Below are 4,418 nucleotides of genomic sequence, written 5' to 3'. Positions count from 1 at the left end.
AAACATCTTGTAAAATTCAGGTGTATACCCATCTGGACCAGGTGCCTTTGAGGATTGTAAACTACCTATAGCAAATTTAACCTCGTCCAGAGTAATAAGTTCCTCCAGTAACTTCCTATCTCCTTCATAAATGGAAGGGATATCTAAATTATTAAAGAAGTCATCCAAGAGTTTGACATCTTTTGTTGACTCAGCTGAATACAGTTTAACATAAAATTGCTTAAATACTTGATTAATTTCTAATTGGTCTTTTGTCATACAACCAGAATCAGTGCAGATTTCCCTTATTAATTTTGATGTCTCAGAAATTCTTACCTGATGGGCCAAATATTTACCTATTTTGTCCCCATATTCATAATATTTATGTCTGGAGCAATTTATTAGTTTAACAGTCTCGGCCGATGATAAAAGATTAAATTCCGTTTGCAATGTTATCCTTTTTGTCAGAAGTTCAGTAGTAGTGAACATTGCATACTGGTGATCAATTTCTGAAATTCGTTCTATTAATTTTTGTCTTTCCTCTTTCTGTATCTTAGTCCGATAAGCAAGAAGAGAAATAATTTGACCACATAAGCAGGCTTTCAGAGCTTCCCACAACGTGCTTTTAGAAACTCCTGGAGTTCTATTAATTTGCAAGTATAACTCTATTTGGGACCTTATAAACTCTACATGTGCTTCATTTGATAATATACTATTATCCATTCGCCAGGTTCTGAAAGTATATCTATAAGAGAAAGTTAGTTGTAACTTTAATGGGGCGTGATCCGATAAAACAAAAGCATCATAATCAATATAATTCAGTGACGAAAGCAATTTAGAATCCAAAAAAAATAATCTATCCTAGAATAAGAATTGTGTGACTGTGAGAAGAAGGAATATTTTTTCTGAACTGGGTGTGAATGTTTCCAAATGTCTATTATATTTGCTGATTTCAAAAAGTTCTGGATCAGTTTGGCTGATTTAGACACATGTTGCTGCCTACTCGATGATCTGTCCAATACTGGGTCCATCACCAAATTAAAATCTCCTGCTAGAATTAGGTTATGGCTATGAAGGATCGTAAGGATTGCTAATATTGACCTTATAAAGTTCTCATCATCGTAGTTGGGGGCATAGATATTTGACAAAGTTATAGGAGTATTATAAAGTTTTCCAGCTGCGATAATGTATCTACCATTCGGGTCTGAAATTATATCTGAAGTGATAAAAGGGATATTTTTTTTTATTATGATAACTACTCCACATGACTTGGAATTAAAGTTTGAATGAAACACTTGGCCAACCCAACTTCTATATAGTTGTTTATGTGCTTGATTTTTAAGGTGTGTCTCTTGCAAAAAGGCAACATTCGCCCCCAGCTTCTTGAGATGAGCCAGTATACTGCCTCTCTTCACAGCCCCATTCAGGCCTTTACAGTTCCAGGTGACAAACTGCACATTCGTCTTATCGAGTGTCTTCAAAGTTCCTGATCCCCTCATGTTTCTAACATTCTATAATGGTAAAGGGTAGAATAAATGAATGAATATCCTTGTGTCCCCCCAAAAGAGAAGTAAAAAAAAAAGGAAAAGTGGGGGAAAAAACCTGATAAATACATACACATACAATAACATTCAACCCTATAAGAACTCTAAACTCTTTAACATTAACATTTACCTACCCTACCCCCTGCCACCTCCCAAACAAGTAGCAGGGGAATAACGTGTTTACCAAAAAACACATTGCTATTCTCTACAGCTTAAGGAGAGAGAGTAAACTAAACAACAACCAAATAAAATTCTCTCCGCTCCTCTTTGATATTTATCAATTTTAGACATCTGAATCTCAATCAGCTATTAAATTTAGCCATAAAGCAAGAGCAAATAACCACAAAGGAAACTAAAAATAATATTTTTCATCCGTGTCAGTTTAACATAATCGTAAACCTCAGCTCCTGCAGTTTAGTAATGTTCACTTGTATTCGTTCACTTCTCAATACATAATAATACCTTACATCAACAAATACATCTTATCAAAATATACCCAAATCTATCAGACTATAAATATGAGTGACATTCATGTTACTTGCATGGAATTCAGCTCGTTTTAGTAAACTTCTGGTTGAAGAATTCTTCCGCCGCTCGCGGAGAATTAAAGGAGTGCCTAATGCCGTCCACAGTGATGGCAAGTCTGGCTGGGTAGAATAGGCTGTAAGTGACATTGGCATCGTGGAGTTTCCTTTTCACCGGATTAAAAGCCGCTCGCATCTTGCTGACTTCCGGGCTCATGTCAGGGAAAATATGTACCTGGGCCCCTCTGTATGTGAGTTTGCCTCTCGCCTTTCCGAGATCCAGTATCTTGAGTTTGTCCGCATAATAATGCAGGCGAACAAGTATAGTACGGGGTCTCCCCTCCCCGGTCGGCCTCGGAGCTAGAGTGCGATGCGTTCTGTCTATTATCACCGGAGAGTCAAAGTTCTCAGCACCAAGCACCTCAGGGAAGAATCTGTCAGGAATCTGATGATGTTTCCACCTTCAACTCCCTCTTTAATACCCACGAGACAGAGGTTTTGTCTCCGGCTTCTGTTTTCTAGATCCAGGCATTTATCCTGTAACTTCTTACATTCTTTGGCGATCGATTGTTGTTGTGCTTGTTCCAGCGCCGTTACTCTATCCATTGTTTCACTGACTGTGTTTCCCATTTCTTCGACATTACTAACTATCTCTGCGTGTGCCGAGCGAAGATCTGCTAGCTCACCGGCTAGTTCATCACGTATAGCACGAATGTCTGCTTTCATTTCCTCACGCAGAGCAGAGATGTTTGCTTTAATATCAACAAACGATGTCGCCATTTCGGCTTTTAATTCATTGCACCAGCACCGCTTCCATAGATACCTGTAATTCCTCTCTTAAAGTCCGAAGAGAGAGTGTATTCTCCGGTGTGGTATCCTGAGAGGTCTCCGCCACGTTATCTGCCATCTTTGAACTGCCAACTGCGAAAGGAGTTAGCGTTTTTTGAATTTGTTTCATGTACCCCTTCCGTAGATTTTTCTTCATATCAGAATGTTGATGTTAAGCCTAAAGGTAGTTATATTACACTTAGTCCCTACTTAATTGACTTTTGAAGGTTCAGATGACCATATTAATGTAATGTATCAGCAGAGCTCCTCACTTCCACCCTACTCCATCACATGCCAGGAGCTACTCTCTCACTTTTCAGTAAAAGCTGTCTGAAGGTTACACTAAAGTGTATTTCTGAAGATAGGATATTACATTCACCGCTTTTGTTATATTTTTTGCCAGGAACAGGAACTTCTCAGAAGATGAATTCCTAAGGTCTTCCTTGAATGTCAAATTGAGCGTAAATTCCATGTGAATTTCCGGACTGGGTGCGGAGAAGGTTGTGGAGACAGCTGTAGGTCCTGTATGTGTCGTCACTGATGACACAGCTGTGATAAAAGGTGTATGCATCATGGTACAAAGCCACATACCCACTCTGATACATATCGTCATACCTTCAATTCAGCATGAGACACATCCTGTTGCAAAAGCTAGTATACATCTCAACATACGTCATGATATACACCATGATACAAGGGCCTCAGTGGCACCAAAACAGCCCCACAGCATCACTGATCCATCTCCCAACACTATATTTCACATTGGGTATAGTGTGCTTTTCTTTGTGCACATCACTCTCCTGACCGCAAACGAACTAATGGTGTGTGTGACTATAGTAGTCTTTTGCACTCAAAGTTCCCACTTCATGCTGTTCCCCTCCCTCTGCTCCAGGAGAGAAACATAGGATCCTATAATTTTGAAACCCGTATTGCTCATGAATGAATGTTTGTTTTCAAAAAGGTGTTCGTGAATGAAATTCAAAGGTTTTCCTTATTTTTTGATGACAGTATGTAGCTGTTTGTTTTATCCTGCTCTTTTGTCCATTTTTATGGGGATGCCAATAAGTCTGGAGGACACTCTATATCTTGATACACATCTAGGTATATATCCTGGTATATATACCACAGATGTCTGTTGGTGCATCTCATTATTTCATGCCTTCTGCTTTTTCCCTTGTGCTGCTGAGTTACAAGATTCATTGCAAAACTGTGCATGTATTAACCATTTGATTATCTGTTGAATTCACACAGTCACACAGAGAGAAAACAGTGTAACTCACTCATACGAATTCCGAGAATTAACAGAAAAAGCAGGTCCATTTCTTGTAGCCAGAGGTCAGCTTCCAGAATGAAATGGGTTATGTTATATTTTACCTTTACGAGACTCTCACCAGTACCGATTGAATAAATTATTTTTCACCCTTTAGAAATTCAGAGCTCACTTCAGCAGAATTTAATTGTTCTTAATTTTAGTTCAGTATATATGTGCACAGAAGGTTTCTGCTGGTGGGGTGCGGTGGTGCAGTGGGTTGGACTGAGTCCT

This window comes from Scleropages formosus, chromosome 5 (assembly GCF_900964775.1).
Source record: "Scleropages formosus chromosome 5, fSclFor1.1, whole genome shotgun sequence".
Taxonomy (NCBI): Eukaryota; Metazoa; Chordata; class Actinopteri; order Osteoglossiformes; family Osteoglossidae; genus Scleropages; species Scleropages formosus.
This window is presented reverse-complemented; position numbering follows the sequence as displayed.